This window comes from Macaca thibetana, unplaced genomic scaffold, assembly GCF_024542745.1.
Source record: "Macaca thibetana thibetana isolate TM-01 unplaced genomic scaffold, ASM2454274v1 unplaced_scaffolds40, whole genome shotgun sequence".
Lineage (NCBI taxonomy): Eukaryota > Metazoa > Chordata > Mammalia > Primates > Cercopithecidae > Macaca > Macaca thibetana.
This window is the reverse complement of record NW_026088829.1, coordinates 1-18,340: the sequence shown is the minus strand read 5'-3', so window position 1 is coordinate 18,340 and position 18,340 is coordinate 1. Positions and strand designations below refer to the sequence as shown.

General features: G+C 46.6%; 1 long non-coding RNA gene across 3 annotated transcripts; it reads left to right on the top strand.

The window, feature by feature from the left end:
• The first annotated feature begins 143 nt into the window (after positions 1-143).
• LOC126947270 (uncharacterized) lies at positions 144-14,558 on the top strand. 3 transcript variants are annotated; one of them, XR_007722998.1, is made up of 4 exons: positions 144-250; positions 5,579-5,787; positions 9,200-9,646; positions 14,216-14,558. It is a non-coding gene; the product is annotated as an uncharacterized LOC126947270 (long non-coding RNA). The 3 variants fall into 3 exon arrangements; XR_007722996.1 differs by having other exon boundaries at positions 9,200-9,560; positions 14,216-14,555; XR_007722997.1 differs by lacking the exon at positions 14,216-14,558 and having other exon boundaries at positions 9,200-9,843.
• Positions 14,559-18,340: the final 3,782 nt, after the last annotated feature.

Below are 18,340 nucleotides of genomic sequence, written 5' to 3'. Positions count from 1 at the left end.
GTCTCCAAGATGGCACCCATGAGCCCTAAATTCCTGGATTGATGCTCTTGCCTAGTCCTCTATTGTGTCATATCAGGATTGTTCCAAGTAACCAATGGAACACAGCAGAGGTGATGGCATGTCACAAAGTTAGGTCATAAAGGACATCATGGTTTCCATGTTGCTGGCTTCCTCTTAGATAATTTTCTCTGGAGGAAACCCAACTGTGTGTTGTGAGAAGATTTAAGCCATCCAGGGAGAGATCCACATGGTAAAGAATGGAGGCCACCAGCCGACAACCATGCCGGTGAGGGATTTTTAGAGGCAGATCCTCCAGCCCCAATCAGGCCTTCAGATTACTGCATCCCACATAGATTACAATGTTGTGAAATGACACTGAGTCAGACTCATACAGCAAAACCACTGAACTCCTGACCCACAGACACTGAGATAAATGTTGTTTATTAAATCACAGAGTTTTGGGGGTAATTAGTCACACAGTGATAGATAATTGATAGACATTGCAGATAACTTGTCTCTTTAGTCCACAAGACTTTAGACAGAGAGGAACTCTACTTGAAGATCTATTCTTAAAGAACTACACCTGGTCAGGCACGGTGGCTTATGCCTGTAATCCCAACATTTTGATAGGTCGAGGCAAGATGATTGCTTGAGCCCAAAAGTTTGAGAACAGCCTGAGAAACACGGTGAAACCCCATCACCACAAAAAACTTTCAAAAAATTAGCCAGCCATTATGGTGTGTGCCTGTCATCCCAGCTACTTGGGAGGCTGAAGCAGGAGGATTGCTTGAGTCCAGGGGTCAAGGGGTCAAGGCTACAAGTGAGCTGAGATTGCACCACTGCACTCCAGACTGGGCAACAGAGTGAGACTCTGTCTCAAAAAAAAAAAAAAAAAAAAGAACTACACCTGAGAAGAATTCTCTGTATTGGGATCTGATTTAAATAATTACATCCTGGACTTCAAACCTAGATATCCTGTACAAGTTTGAAACTTTTGGGAGGAGTTGAGAGGAATGAGAGTATTTTACATGTGGGAGAAATATAAATAATTTGTGGCCAGATGGTGGACTGTGATGATTTAAAATACATCCACTGATTATTTAATATTCCTTTCAAAAGATGGAACATAATTCCCCTCCACCTGAATGTGGGCTGGAGTTAGTGACTCGTTTGTGGTAAATAGAATGTAGAAGTGATTGTGTGTGATGTCAGAGACTAGGTCATGAAAGTGATGGTGTCTTTCGGCTTGCTCTTACTCTTGGATGATCTGCTCTGGGGATAGTTGTGAGTAGGCCTGCAGCCCACAGCCATGTGAGTGAGCCTTTTGAAGAGTGGACCTTCCAGGCCCAGTCAAGCCTTCAGGTGACTGCAGCCCCAGCCAGCCAACATCTTGGGAGACCCTGAGTCAGAACCCCTGCTAAGTCACTTCCAGATCCCTAAGCCTCAGAAACTGTGAAGAAAAAAAAATGGATGTGGTTTTAAGCCCTAAGTTTGGGGCATAGTTTGTTATGTAGCAATAGATAATATGTCTGATATGGTTTAGCTGTGTCCCCACCCAAATCTCACCTTGAATTGTAGCTCCCATAATTCCTTCATGTTGTGGGAGGGACCTGTTGGGAGATAATTGAATCATAGGGTGGTTTCCCCCGAACTGTTCTCATGGTAGTGAATCAGTCTCACAAGATCTGATGGTTTTATCAGGGGAAACCCCTTTTGCTTGGTTCTCATTCTCTTCTCTTGTTTGCTGCCATGTGAGATGTGCCTTTCACCTTCCACCATGAGAGTGAGGCCTCCCCAGCCATGTAGAATGGTGAATCTATTAAACCTCTTTTTTTTTTTTTTTTTTTTTTAAATGGTCATGTCTTGGATATGATTTTATCAGCAGCATGAAAATGGACTAATACAATGTTATTGCTGAAAATTTGCCTTATAATATTTTCATATTTGGATGAGAAAAAAGATTTTGGATAAATCGAAGCAAACTCTTTTCATCCTAAGATAACAGAAACAGAGTAATTTGCCTCTATTCTTGCTCCTATTTTGTCCAATATAAGCCCAGAAATGCCTTTTGTCTTTATTGTCTAATTTTTTTATTGTAGAAATGTATTCAATCACTATATTTAGTTTAGAGAACTTTGCTGTAAACAGAACATTCACAATTTTTTTAAATATATATTTTCTGAATAGCTACTTTATAATGTACACTGGGCATCCAGAGGCTATAAAGATGAATGAGGTGCAGTTATTGTCTTCATGGAATTTAACCTACTCATGGACTATTAAATAATTAAAAAACAATAATATATATTAAAGTACCAAATGCCATATATCCATATATTCTAAATTGTCTATTACCCTTTTACTCCTATCTTTTCAACTTAGCCTTTGCAACTGAAATCTTTCTTAAATTTTAAGTACATTTTATTTTTAAAAATCTTTTAGAGATGGAGTCTCACTATGTCACCCAGACTGGTCTTGAACTCTTTGCCTCAAGCAATCCTCCAGCCTCAGCCTTTCAAAGTCCTGGGACTACAGGTGTGAGTCACCGCACCCAGCCAATTCATTTATAGCTGAATATACCACCAGGTGTGGTGGTGTATGCCTATAGTCCCAGCTTCTCCAGCTACTCAGAAGGCTGTGGCAGGAGGAGCCCTTGAGCCTAGGAGTTCTGGACTGCATTACAGCCTGGGAGACAGAGCAAGACCCCGTCTCTTAAATATATATATATATATATATATATATATATATATATATATATATATATATATACACACACACACACACACACACACATATATAAAATACAAAGTAAAAAACTCACATATCAAAGTGTGTACTCCTGAATTCACACAGTGACACACCCATGTATCCACACAGTGACCTACCCTTGTATCCACAATTAGATTTGGGAGCAGAACATTACCCAGCCCATATCCTGAGGAGCTGTTATTTTGCCTTCCATCGCCATACAAAAATTTTGCCAGTTTTTGAAATTTGTGAATGGAATGATATATGTAATTTTTGATTTGGCTTCTTTCACTTAAGTTACGCTTGTGAGATTTACTTTTGCTGTTCAGGGTAGCAGTAAATTCCCATAGGTCTATTACATTAAATTATATGAATACACTTGTATAAATACACTTGTCCATTCTACTGTTGATGGATAATTCGATGATTTCCAGGTTTGGGCTATAATGGAAAGTACTGCTAGGGACATACACGTACATATCTTTTGGTATCATAGAACTCTTTTTATCTGGTCTACACTGGCAGTGGAATTGCTGGGTCGTAGTGTACTGTCTTAGATTGGACTTTTAGCTCAGCTCTGTCTCCCTCTCTGTGTCCTTGCTGTCTGGCTTTTCAGTATCTCCTATTAGTAGAGTTTCAAGTGTTCCCACATCTTGTTCCACATCTGCAACAACATTTGATATTATAACTCTTTTTTTTTCATTTGAGATGTTCAGAAAGTGTGAAGAAAAAAAAAATGGATGTGGTTTTAAGCCCTAAGTTTGGGGCATAGTTTGTTATGTAGCAATAGATAATATGTCTGATATGGTTTAGCTGTGTCCCCACCCAAATCTCACCTTGAATCTTAGCTCCCATAATTCCTTCATGTTGTGAGAGGGACCCAGTGGGAGATAATTGAATCATAGGGTGGTTTCCCCCGAACTGTTCTCATGGTAGTGAATCAGTCTCACAAGATCTGATGGTTTTATCAGGGGAAACCCCTTTTGCTTGGTTCTCATTCTCTTCTCTTGTTTGCTGCCATGTGAGATGTGTCTTTCACCTTCCACCATGATTGTGAGGCCTCCCTAGTGTTTTATTATTTATTTTTTACCTAGGTTTTCTCTTTTTTTTTTTTTTTTTTGAGACGGAGTCTCGCTCTGTCGCCCAGGCTGGAGTGCAGCGGCGCAATCTCGCCTCACTGCAAGCTCCGCCTCCCGGGTTTACGCCATTCTCTTGCCTCAGCCTCCCGAGTAGCTGGGACTACAGGCGCCCGCCACCTCGCCTGGCTAGTTTTTTTCTATTTTTTAGTAGAGACGGGGTTTCAGTGTGTTAGCCAGGATGGTCTCGATCTGCTGACCTTGTGATCCGCCCGTCTCGGCCTCCCAAAGTGCTGGGATTACAGGCTCGAGCCACCGCGCCCGGCCTTTACCTAGGTTTTCTCCTGTGCTTGACAAGTCTGAAGGAATCAGAGAGGCAGAGAGAGACTGTGCAAAATATAAACTGCTCCTGAGTCTGAATAGGATGCATTAGAAGATGTAACAACTTGTTTGACAGACCCTTGTTCTCCCTGAACAACCAGATTTGTCCGAATTCCTACCTGGTTACCAAGTCATTAGTTACTAGTTGTTTGTTAGTTGACTAGTTAGTATCAACTCAGCATCGGTCCGTTCTGTATGGATGTATATGTATATATATAAGACATATATTTAAATATATATAAGGATGTGTATTTAAACGTGCTGATGGCCAGGTGTGATGGCTCACACCTGTAATCCCAGCACATTAGGAGGCCAAGTTGGGAGGATCGCTTGAAGCCAGGAGTTTGAAACCAGCCTGGGCGACATAATGAGACCTGTCTACAAACAAACAAAATAACTGGGTGTAGTGGCACACACATGTAGTCCCAGCTACTCAGGAGGCTGAGGCAGGAGGATCGCTTGAGCCCGGGAGATCGAGGTTACAGTGAGCTATGATTGCATCATTGCACTCCGGCCTGGGCAACACAGCAAGACCCTGTCTCTGAAAATAAAATAATAATAATAATAAATTGTCCTGGGCATATGAGGATTTTGATTCAGCATCCGGCTTTCATTGTCCAGAAGAGGGCAGCCTCGTTCCACGTTTTGTCTGTAGCCTCCCTGCAGACACCTCCTCCCTCCTCTGTTTGTTAAAGGGCAGGCTTTATTTGTTAAGCGCATGACAGCCTCCTGGGCAGCCAGGTGGGAACTTGGGAGGTATTTTTTCTCTTTGTTCTTTCTGGCTCTCTAACCAGATTCTAGTTAATTCCACCTGAGGTCTGGACGTGTCCTAGTTTCATTTCTAGACCTGCTGTCCCAGCTCCCTACTGTGTCTCCCAACCTCCTGCTGCAGACCCCTCAAATCTCAGACCCTCCCCTCCCCTCCCTCACCTTCTCTGTTTTCCAGAGGAATGTTTCCAAAGCACGTGCTCAAAAACGTTCCAAGGCTAGCATTTGAAGAAATAAATACATGTGATTAGGTTAAAGTCTAAATCCCCCGGTGGCATTCTTGACCGCTAAGAATCAAACTGCAATCCACTTCTCCACTTTCCTCTGCTTGTACTCCCCTCAAAAAACCCATGTTTCCGTGGAATAAGCAGAACTACGGTTTGAACAACTCTAGGTCCGAGTCTAAATGCAAAGCTCAATGTCTTTACTTTCCATCCATATGACCATGGCAAGGAAGTTAACCTCTATGAACCCTGGTTTTCATATCACTAGATGGGGCTCAGTGATACCTGCCCCTCATGGTTGGCATGAGCCATCTTGCCCAATTGCCAACCAAGTTTTTAAGAATCCTCCAATAATCCCCCAAACTCTCCCTTCTCTTTCAGATAGTGGGACTCTGTGCTCATGCCAGTAAGTAAAGAAGAAGGAATAAGAAAGACACTGTGTGATCTAGTATTAATAAGGAAGTAAGTGATCAAATTACTCCAGCTAGATCAGTAGAATCTATTATCAAGCACGTTGAGGCCGACAGCATTCACAAATCAACTGTCTACGTTTATACTCACTGATGACTCGTGTTTCCTTTCGAGGACAAGTAAGCTTTTTAAATGATCAAGACGTTTACATTAGTTTTGCTCTTCAATGGCTTTTCTCAAAAAAGATCCAAAGGCAAAAGTTAAATTTAAAAGAGCTTTCCATGTGACTACCCCAAAGAGAGATTATCAATCACCAAATTAAATATTTGTATACAAAATAATATCTGGATGCATAGATCCTTATGTTCATCAGATGAAGAGTGAAAGACTTATTAGTCACCACGCTTTATTTACACCCCTGTCAAAATTACATGAAAATATTTCTCTCCAAAGAACCATTCTAGAGAACCCTTTCATACAAAGTGGTGTGTGTACATCTAAGAGCTTGCTCAGTTTAGCTCAAAGGCTAAAGAGTTTAGTAAACTGAGTTCCACCACCTCATGACTTTTAAGTGGTAGGTTACCACCAGAAAGAGACGACTTCAAGCACAGATTTCTAGCAGCAAGGCCAGGATTAAAAACCCATGTGACAACAGGCTTCAGAGAGAGGAACAATCCATTCCTAATTCAAAGGCCATCAAGCCCGAGTTGTAAGAACATTTTTGACTCTGAGGATCTTCTCTTTTCACCAAGAAAATCCCTTACAGCCATGGTTTAACATTCCTAAATTAAGAAATAGAAGAAACCAAATTAATTTTTAATTTATACTCCACTTTTTTATGTTTTCAATCGTCCACTACTGCAAGATGTACACTGAACGGTACAAGTCATGCGCATCATTTTCATCAGACAACCTCATCTACCAAAATGGTGATAACACAATCTTATTTTGAAGCCAAAAGAGAGTTATAAACATCAATCGTTTTCAGATATGCTTTAAAAATGTTCAAAAGTAACATCATTATTTTAAGTTACAGCACAATCATTAAAGGAAAAAAGAACCCAAGAACAAATAAAATTCGTTATTATTTTAGTTACTTTTAGTGGGAAAAATAAAACAAGATTTGGATTTTCAGCCAGGATAAAGTAAAAAGACTCTTGCCAGATGTCCATTTTCTCATTAATGAACTACTTGAGACTGTACTCCTGGGTCAACTTATTTCTGCTTCTCCTGTCTCTAGACCTATCTTAATTATATTTGTGTCTCAGGATCCATGACATCGATTTAAACAAACCCATGGGCAAATCTAAACACTGACCACACAGTGTCCAGTTTATTCATTTCTCTACAAAATGACAGAAATTCAGCCTTTAATCAGAAGTTGATTCTACCTAAATTCCTAATAAAACTAATAAAATGAAGTCACCTGGCCTGGCGCAGTGGCCCACGCCTGTAATCCCAGCACTTTGGGAGGCCAAGGCGGGCAGATCACGAGGTCAGGAGATCGAGACCATCCTGGTGAACATGGTGAAACCCCGTCTTTACTAAAAATACAAACAAATTAGCCTGGTGTGGTGGCGGGCGCCTGTACTTCCAGCTTCTAGGGAGGCTGAGGCAGGAGAATCTCTTGAACCCAGGAGACAGAGGTTGCAGTGAGCCGAGATTGCACCTTTGCACTCTGGCCTGGGCGACAGAGTGAGACTCTGTCTAAAAAAAATTAAAAAAAAAAAATAGAAGCCATTAAAATGAACACATTTTTGTCAATGAGAAATAAACTTGTTTATTCCATGCTTTCAGGGTTCAATGAACTCTTAGAAAGCGTTTTCTGCATCCTGCTGGTTGTGGAAGTGTTTTCCCTGCAAAATGTTGTCAAGATGCTTAAAGAAGTGGTAGTTTGTTGGCAAGAGGTCAGGTGAATATGGTAGATGAGGCAAAACTTCATAGCCCAATTTATTCAACTTTTGAAGCCCTGGTTGTATGACATGTGGTCACGCGTTGTGGAGAACTGGGCCCTTTCTGTTGATCAGTGCCGGCTCCAGGTGCTGCAGTGTTCCGTGCATCTCATCGAATGGCGTGGCATACTTCTCAGATGTAATGATTTCACCAGGATTCAAAAACTGTGGTGGATCAGAAGACCGGCAGCTGACCACCAAACAGTGATCATGACCTTTTTTTGGTGCAAGTTTGACTTTGGGAAGTGGTTTGGAGCTTCTTCTCAGTCCCACCACTGAGCTGGCTGTTGTATGAAATGCACTTTTCGTGGCATGTCACAATCTGATCAAGAAATGGTTCAATGTTGTTTCATAGAATAAGAGAAGATGACACTTCAAAAGGATGCTTTTTAAAATATTTGGTCAGCTCATGAGGCGAGGCACCCACTTATCAAGCTTTTTCAACTTTCCAATTGGCTTCAAATGCCGGATGACCATAGAATGGTCGACATTCAGTTCTTCGCCAACTTCTCGTGTGGCTGTAAGAGGATCAAATTCAGTGGTTGCTCTCAATTGGTTGTTATCAATTTCCGGTGGCTGCCCACTACCCTCCTCATCTTCAAGGCTCTTGCCTCCTTTGCAAAACTTCTTGAACCACTGCACTGTACATTAATTAGCAGTTCCTGGGCCAAATGTGTTGATGTTGTGAGTTGTCTCCCCTGCTTTAGGACCCATTTTGAACTCGAATAAGAAAGTCGCTTGAATTTGCTTTTTGTCTGACATCATTTCCACAGTCTAAAATAAATAAGTAATAAGTCATTAGCAATAAAAAGCAAGAAATGCCCATTAAAATGATGAATGACATAACCACATTTATTTAAGAAGGTATTCCAGTATCAAACAGCAAATTCCAAGAATGCAAAAACTGCCATTGCTTTTGTACTCACCTTATAGTAATTTTGGCTTATATTGTTCTTTTTGTTTTCTTTTCTTTTTCTTTTTTTTTTTTTTTTTTTTTTTTTTTTTTTTTTTTTTTTTTTGACTTAGTCTTGCTCTTTTGCCCAGGTGACCTCGCTCTGTCGCACGAGGTCAGGAGATCGAGACCATCCTGGCTAACACGGTGAAACCCCGTCTCTACTAAAAATATAAAAAATTAGCCGGGCGTGGTGGTAGGCGCCTGTAGTCCCAGCTACTCAGGAGGCTGAGGCAGGAGAATAGCATGAACCCAGGAGTTGGAAACTGCAGTGAGTTGAGATCATGCCACTGCACTCCAGCATGGGTGACAGAGCAAGATTCCGTCTCAAGAAAAAAAAAAAAAAAAAAACATAGTAGCTGCATGGTGGTGCATGCTTGTAATCTCAGTTATTCGGGAGGCTGAGGCAGGAGAATTGCTTGAACCGGGACCCGGGAAGCGGAGGTTGCAGTGAGCCGAGATCCTGCCACTGCACTCCAGTGTGGGCTACAGAGCAAGATTCTCTCTGAAAAAAAAAAAAAAAAAAATATATATATATATATATATATATATATATATATATTTATATATTTATATATATGTATTTGAAGTATTATCCAATGAGAGCAGGTGTTCTGGAAGACCTCATCTAAATACAGAATCTGAATGGGGGTCCATGTCACACCTGCCATTTTTTCATCTTTGCAGCTGGGCTTTTCTCCTCTTCTCTGCTGGATTCTGCTGTTTCCCACAAGGTGTTCAGAGAGTCTGCCCTGAATCCTACAAGCAGGAGATGAGAAACACACAGTGACACCAGCAGGAGAACATGAAGATGTGGTGACAGTTGTCCTCCTCCTGCAGAGTCCAGAGCAGCACACTCCTACCACTGGTGCCCTAGCTAAGCCTGGGGGCCAGCATGCCCGATGATAGTCTGGGAGTGCTGCAGAGTCCCCACAATGGGCACCCAGCCTGTGCCCTTGCATTCTGCATGATCGTGGCCATTGTCACCTCAGAGCCCCTGTGTACAGATCAGTGCATCCTAGCAGAGCTGCATGTGAGGAAAGACCACGTGAGTCCCGGGAAAGAGCTGAGGCCCTGCAGGGGAAGGTGGCCAGGACCGAGACCTGATGCCTGTCTGGAGAATCGTCTGTGGGTGTGAGTGGCACTGTGGGGTCAGTGCCTGGGTTCTGCTGCTCCCCCTCCTCGAAGATCAGGGCCCAAGCAGGGGATGGCATGTGTGTGGCACCTGGAACTGCAGGGCCACTACACATGTGTGAGGCCATCATGGGGACCTGAACACGGTGTCGTCTGCAGACCCCACCCATCCATTGGCCCCAATTCCTGGCCAGCTTCTGCCAAGGTGAGAGGGTGGAATTTGAGGTGGGTGTAAGCTGAAGCCTGTCCCCCAGTGGCTGACATACAGTAGTGACACTCTCTGTGTGGGAGAAAGAAAGAGAGATCAGACTGTTACTGTGTCTATGGACAAAGACGAGGACATAAGAAAGTCCATTTTGATCTGTACTAAGAAAATTCTTCTGCCTTGAGATGCTGTTAATCTGTAACCCTAGACCCAACCCTGTGCTCACAGAAGCATGTGCTGTATTGACTAAAGGTTTAATGGATTTAGGGCTGTGCAGGATGTGCCTTAGTGAAAATGTGTTTGCAGGCAGTATGCTTGGTAAAAGTCATCGCCGTTCTCCAGTCTCGAGTACCCAGGGACACAGTGCACTGCGGAAAGCCTCAGGGACCTCTGCCCAAGAAAGCCTGGGTATTGTCCAAGGTTTCTCCCCACTGAGGCAGCCTGAGATATGGCCTCGTGGGAAGTGAAAGACCTGACCATCCCCCAGCCCGGCCCCCGTAAAAAGTCTGTGCTGAGGAGGATTAGTGGAAGAGGAAGGCCTTTTTGCAGTTGATATAAGAGGAAGGCATCTGTCTCCTGCTCATCCCTGGGAATGGAATGTCTCGGGGTAAAACCTGACCATACATTCTATTTACTGAGATAGGAGAAAACCACTTTATGGCTGGAGGCGAGACATGCTGGCGGCAATACTGCTCTTTACTGCACGGAGATGTTTGTGTAAAGTCAAACATAAATCTGGCCGATGTGCACATAGAGGCACAGCACCTTTCCTGAAACTTATTGATGACACAGAGTCCTTTGCTCACATGTTTTCCTGCTGGCCCTCTCCCCACCACTACCCTGTAGTCCTGTCACATCCCCCTTGCCAAGATAGTAGAGATAGTGATCAATAAATAGTGAGGGAACTCCAGAGACCAGTGCCGGTGCGGGTCCTCTGTAGGCTGAGCGCGGGTCCTCCATATGCTGAGCGCAGGTCCCCTGGGCCCACTTTTCTTCCTCTATACTTTGTCTCTGTGTCTTATTTCTTTTCTCAGTCTCTCATCTCCACCTTTCGAGAAATACCCACAGGTGTGGAGGGGCAGGCCCCCTTCACTCTGATGCCACCCTTGCCCTCACCTAGCTCTCTCATACCTGGGATTCTAAGGGGTCTGCCCCAGGGTTGCATGTCCACTGCCAATCAGAGGTGAGCACGTCGATGCCTCCTGGATGTGGGGCTACTGGTGGTCAAGGCCTGGCAGTATGTGGAGGGTCTTCTCAGAGGGGTCATGGGGCCAGGGAATGGGATGGGGCGCTAACTCCTCCCTGCATAGGAACTGCAGCCCCCAGCCAAGCCCGCCCAAGTATTCCAGGTGCTGCCCATCCCGCATGCACACTGCTAGGCTCCAGGTGGCCTGGCAGAGAGGGATGGCCTGGTGGGCAGCTGAGAAGCCAGAATGAAGGGGGCGTGCACTGCCATCCGCAGTCTGGCAGCCACGAGCAGGGCGGCTGTTGCCTGGTGAGCGAGGGGGATTGGGGAAGGGCAGGCAGCCCAGTGGGCCTGATTTACCAGTGAATGAGCTGTGGGCAGAGCCGCTCCTGGCTGAGGGCTGGGGTTGGGACAGTCTGTTTGTACCTCCTGGGCTCCAGACTGCCAGCTGCCTGCCCAGGGTCTGAATGTCCTACTGTGACCTGTTTCCTCACCTGGCCCAGAGGACAGATAAGGAAGGCTTGTTTTGAGGATTAGGCAGGGTAATCCCAGTCAGCCCTCATTAGCTTGCCTGTCCTCCAGGTCTTTTTGATTTCTTTTTTCTCTTCTTTGTTATGAAACTCCGGAGAATTGTCCTCCAGCATGTCTTCAGCTGGGGAGGTGGAAAGGCTGGACCATGCCCTTGGCTTCAGGGCCCCTTCTGCGTGGCCCCTCCTCCTAGGGTTTTTAAAAGCATATACTTAGCAACATACCCTGTACCTGAGAGAGCTGCAGAGAACCTCCTACGTGTCCAAACCAGAACACTTTGTTCCCTGACCCCAGGCCCTCATCACACCCCAAATCCTTTCAGGTGGCCAGCTTCAGACAAGAGTCTGAACTCAATGCTTGTTTTCTGGGGTCTACACAGGCCCGTATGATGGGGCTACCTCCATTCTACCCCTGTGCCTCCCCCAATTCATTAGGGGCCTCAACTCCAGTGATTCCTAACTGGGAGTAAGGTTCCCCAGGCAAGGAATGCAGCCCTCCCCAGAATGCTGGCCTGGCCATGTCCCACTGGACATCAGTCCTGGAGCAAGAGGTCCAAGGCAGGGAGTTTCACCCACCATTTCACCAGGTGTGGTGATCTTCCTGGGTTCCTAGCCTTCAAGATGGGATTTTTACACTCTGCCACAGTGGGGGAAACCGAGGCACAGGGCCAGTGAGCGGTAAAGAAAGAAAACCTCTGTGACTAGGAAACATGTCACTTGCCCAGCACAGCCGCGCCAGGATAGCACCCTTTGGGATGTACTGCTGAGCTGTTCTTGGCGCGTGGCATGGCACTGGGGTGGAGGTCAGCAGCTTGTGGAGTTGGGGGTGGGGGTGCTGGCAGGAACAGGTAATTTTGGACCCACCATGGGGAGGAAGGGGACATTGCCCCTTTCCCCACACCTTGGGCACAGCAGCAATTTTCTTCTCTGATGTTTGTGGGCACCAATGCCTATGTGGGTGTGGGTACATCCTCCCCTTTTGTTGGTGAAGAACCTTCCTGCAGCCGTTGGGGTGGGTATGGGCACCACATGTGCCTGGCAGCAGGGTGGGGCCTGCGGAGGCTTGGCTACTATATGTCTCACTGCCACCTCCCCAGAGGAAGCAGACCTTGTGCCCTAGCGCCCCTCATACCCAGTCCCTCACATTCTTCACTTGGCATCTCCCTGCCGGATTCTCCCAACTCAGCCCCTGCCAGGTTTCTCCAGGCCCTGTGGGCCCTGGGATGGGCTCAAAGGAGGCAGCAACTGTGCTGCCTGCCTCTGCCTGAAGTCAGGGATCCCTGGCCGCTACTGGCGTCTGGTGGGCAGGGTAGGTGGGGAGGTCAGGGGTCAGCTTTTCCACTCCCTAGCCTGCACTGGCGAAGCCACCAGGTGTAACTGGCCTGGAGGCTGATCTGTGTCCTCCACAGTCCCTTGATGCATTATATCAAAGCCAATCCTTGTGTGAATGACTTGGCCTGTTGTTACCGCCCAGGTCAAACCAGAACCGAAAGACTCTTGCACTCGGGCCCAGAGCCTGGGGCTGAGGCCGCCATGACCACCCTGTTCTCTTCCTTCTGGGGTCCCTAGGAAGCTCCCAGGACTGAATGATCCCCACAGAACACAGTGGCCAGGATGGGAGGGCTGGAGGTCAACTCCCCCCCGCCCCTACCACCACAACCAAAAGGCCCCATGGAGGTTGGCCCTGAGCTGTGGGTCCCTGTCGGATGCAGGTTCCCACGGATACTTCAGGGGGTGAGCATGGGTCCTCCTGGCTGATGGGAGTCTGGTGGGCACTGGGTGTGTGGGGCCTGTGTAGGTGGGTTGGACAGCACTGGGCCTAGCCAGGGAGCCGGGGACTGGTGTGGCCAAAGTGGGCAGCAATATGTTGCCAGAACAAAACTACAGTGCAACCAGCACAGCTGGTAGGGAGAAGGAGGCCTGCCTAGCAGGACCATCCACCCCTGTCCTGGCCCCAAGCCCAGACTGCCTGCCTGTACTGGACATTGCCTGGTCCAGGAGGCCTGGGCATGAGGGTCAGGTGGTGTGTCCCTGGGTTCCAGACTTTGGTGGGCCCTTGGGAGCTGAGCATCCTCTGGACAGGAGGAGGACTCGCGGTCCACTGTTTGTATCGGCCCCTGGGGGTGTGCCCCCACCCCAGCTTCTGAGCCTACACAGGGACGTGGCCAGGGCTCCTCCCCTGACCTATGGCTCCAGCTCTGAAAAGCTCACTGATGACTCTAACAGCTTCCTCCCCAAAGCTTGGGTCCTCGTCTGTGGGAATGGGGTGTCCCAGGCCCCCTGCAGGCAGGAACCCACCCCCAGCTCCTCTGGTGGGCCCTCCTGGGATTTCTTACCTACTGGCTTGTGAGACCCGGTTGGCCAAACTTGGTGTCCTATTTTTATTTTGGCCTTTTTCTTAGTGTGTGTTTTCTTTAACTACTGCTGTGTAGATCTTCTATTGGAGTTTTATGTAGAGAATCTTGCCCACCCAGAGGGCCCCCACCCCAGAGAGCCTCCACTTCGGCCCCCCCTGGGCTGGTCCTGCTTGTGCTCCGCTTGGTGTGAATGTTGAGTGTGATGGATCCACACGGCTGCTTGACCCTGCATCTCCTTCCTTGTTGCTGAGGCCGGTTCTGTTCTCTCTTTCTCCATGTGAATTGCACTTGAAGCCAAGATGAAGGATGAGAAGTGGTTGCTACGAAGGACCCTCCTGCAGTGAACCCACTGTGAGGAGGCTGCGCTGACCCAGCCTGTCATTTCCTTCTCTAAGCTCATTCCAGAGGTCGGCCAGGGGCAGAGGCAGCCCGTACCTGCCTGCTCTTGTGGCCCGTGAATCAAGAATGGATTTTACATTTCCAAATGCCTGAACAAATAAAAAAATAACAATTCATGACACTGAGAAGGTTCCATGTCCACAAGTAAAGTTTGATGTGGGTGCAGTCATGCCCATCTCTTCACAGGCCACCTGCAGAAGGCTGCTGTGGTGTAGCCATGGCAGAGTTGCATTCTTGAGGTAAAGATCAGTTGGCAAAGCTGAAAATACTGACTCCTGGCTCTTTAGGGAAACAGTTTCCAGTCCCTGGTTTAAGGACTGTGTGGCAAGACCCCAGGATCTTGGTCAGCTTGTTCCTCACTCAGGGCCTGCTGTGGCCTTCCCTAGTATGTCTGCAAAGTCTGCGTGCTATGGTGCCTCTCATGGGGGCATTGAGCTCTGTCGTGCTAGATTTCAGGGTGTCTGCCTCATGGTCACCTGTCTCACCAACAGAGACCCTGTGGCCAGATTCAAACTAGCAGGAGCGGTTGGTCTTTGGCAGCAGGGATACCTTCAAGCTGAGCTGCCACCCACCCCGAGCTGGTCCCATGACACTCACTGTCTCGGTCAAGGTTGGGGCAGGGGTGGTGTCCTGAACTGCCCTGCGATGTGGATCGTAATAGCCAGGGGGGAGAGGGGGTTGCTATTACTCCCCATATCATGGGGAGTGCCTCACCCCCTGCGATGTGGATCATAATAGCCAATTACTCCCCCCCGCAATGTGTGTCCATTATTAGCAGTCTCTTTTATTCAGGATATTAGGAACAATTTCACAGGTTGCGTGTACACAGCCTTCGACAGGAGAACGAATACCATCCTCTGCACCTCCGGATATTAGGAACCATATCACACAATGGGTGTACACTTTTTGGGAGATTTGGGGTAATGTCGTCCTGTGTTTCCCTGAATATTCGGAGACATATCACAGGGCGGTTGTACACCCACTACTCTCTTGGAAGGAACATCATACTTTACCTACTGGAAATTAGGAGCAATATCACAGACTGGGTGTCAAGCCACTGTCATACTGGAAGTAATATCATGCTCTCCCCCACAAGTTATGAGGAACGATATCACAGGGGGGTGTGTACCTTCTCCGGTAGTGGGAGTAGTATCATCATCTCTTCCTTTAGATGACAGGAAAAATATCACAGGGTGGGTGTACACCCCGTGTGTTTTTGGAAGCAATGTCATTCTCTCTTCTTCTAGGTTTTAGGATTCATATCACAGGCAGGATGTACACCCCTTGTTTTATTGGATGGAATCTCATCCTCTTTCAACCTGTATCTTTAGAACAATATCACATGGGGGCTGTCCATCCCTTCAATATTGTTAGTAATACCATCTTCTCCTTTCCTGGACATAAGAAATAATATCACTGGAGCGGTGTACACCCCTTGCAATGTTGGTAGTAATATCACCTCTCCCCTGTGGTTATTAAGGACAAAATCCCAGGGTGGCTGTACGGTTCCTACTTTATTGGGAGTAATGTCATCCATTCACCCCCTGGATAAGAGGAACCATATCACTGAAGAGGTGTCCACCCCCTTCGATATTGTCAGCCATGTCATCCTCTTCCTGCCTGGATATTAGGAACGATACCCCAGGGTTGCAGGCGGTGTATACCCCCTGCGATATCAAAACAAATCATGCTCTTTCCCGCTGGATATTAGGAACTACATCACAGGTGTGTGTGCCCCTTCTGGGATATCGGGAGTACTATCAGCCTCCACCCCTCTGCATATTAGGAACAATATACAGGGGACAGGGTGGTTACACCCCCTGCGACATTGAGAGCAATATTCTTCTCTTTCCCCTGTACATTAGGAACCACATCACAGGGGTCTGTACACCTTCTGCGATATTGGGATTAATGTTATCCTCTCCCCCAACTGAATGTCAAAAACAATATCACAGAAGGATGTACACCCCCTACGATATTGCCACTGGTATCATCGTCTCCCTCCCAGGATATAGGGAACAATATCACAAGGGGGTGTACATCCCCTGCAATATTGGGAGTAATGTCTTCCTCTCCCCCGCTGACTATTACGAACAATGTCACAGAAGGAGTGTACAACCCCTGCTCTGTAGGGGGTGATATCCTCTCCATCCCTGGATATTAGGAACAATATCACTAGACAGTGTACACCTCCTGCAATATTGAGAATAATCCTCTCGTCCCCTGGATATCAGGAATCATATCACAGGGGTGGTGTACATCCACTGCGAAATCAAAAGAAATACCATCATCTGCACCTTTGGATGTTAGGGACAATATTATGGGGGAGGTCTACAACCCCTGCGATATTGGGAGTCATATCATTCTCTCTCACCCAGGATATAAGAAACAAGACGACCGAGGGGATATACAACCACTGTGACAGTTTCAATAATGTTATCCTCTACTCGATGGCTATTAGGAAAAACATCATAGAGGGGTGTACACTTTCTTCAATGTTGGGAGTAATATCATTCTCTCCCCGCCGGATATCAGGAACAAGTCTATTAATTATTAATATTAATAAATATAATAAAAATTAATAATAATAATCAATGTTAATACTCATAATAAAGGTAGTAAAAATGAATACTGGTTAAAAATGTTAACAATTGGTATTAATAATTAATAGTAATATCACTATTAATAATAAAAGAATGATATCAGCAATTAATGTTGCTTAAGTCAATATTAAGAGATGTTGGTAATAAAATAATGATTAATATTACGAACTAATAATATTGTTAAATGACATTAATATTCATAATTAATTTTAAGCGTGCATAATCATATATGTAAAATAATTATCCATAATTAATAATGGAATCCTATTAATAGTGTCATTGAAAATTATTAAAATTGATCATTGATGTTTAATAATTAATCAAATTATTACTCCTAATACCGCAAGGGGTGTACACCTAACTGTGATGTCATTCCTAATATCCAGTGACGGAGAGCATGATATTAGTTTTAATATCGCAGTAGGTGTACACTCACGCTGTGACACCGATCCTAATATCCAGGCGGATAGAATATGACATGACTCCCAACATAGCAATGAATGGACAGACACCTGGTGATACTGCTCCTAATATTCACGGAAGAAGCATATGATATCATTCCTAATATCACAGGGAGTGTACAGTTCTTCTGTGATATTGTTCCTAGTATCCAGAAGGGGAGAGGATGATAATAATTCCGGTATCACAGGCTGTGTTCACCCGCCCTGTGATATTGTTATTAACATCCTGGAAGGGAGAGGATGATATGGCTCCCGATAGAGCAGGAGGTGTACAACCAGCCTGGGATATTGTTTCTAATATCCATGGAGGGGAGAGGCTGATATTACTCCCAATATGACAGGGGGTGAACATCCACCCTGTGATACTCTTCTTAATATCTCAAGGCCGAGAGGTTCATACTACTCCCAGTATTGAAGACACTGTACATCCCCGTGTGATACTGGGGTGAGCCACCCAGGTGGGGACCAATAGCCACCCCCTCTCCCCCCCTTGGCTATTGGGAGCCACCTCGCAGGGGGGTGAGCCACCCCCCGCGAGGTGGGGACCAATAGCCACCCCCTCTCCCCCCCTTGGCTATTGGGAGCCACCTCGCAGGGGGGTGAGCCACCCCCCGCGAGGTGGGGACCAATAGCCACCCCCTCTCCCCCCCTTGGCTATTGGGAGCCACCTCGCAGGGGGGTGAGCCACCCCCCGCGAGGTGGGGACCAATAGCCACCCCCTCTCCCCCCCTTGGCTATTGGGAGCCACCTCGCAGGGGGGTGAGCCACCCCCCGCGAGGTGGGGACCAATAGCCACCCCCTCTCCCCCCCTTGGCTATTGGGAGCCACCTCGCAGGGGGGTGAGCCACCCCCCGCGAGGTGGGGACCAATAGCCACCCCCTCTCCCCCCCTTGGCTATTGGGAGCCACCTCGCAGGGGGGTGAGCCACCCCCCGCGAGGTGGGGACCAATAGCCAC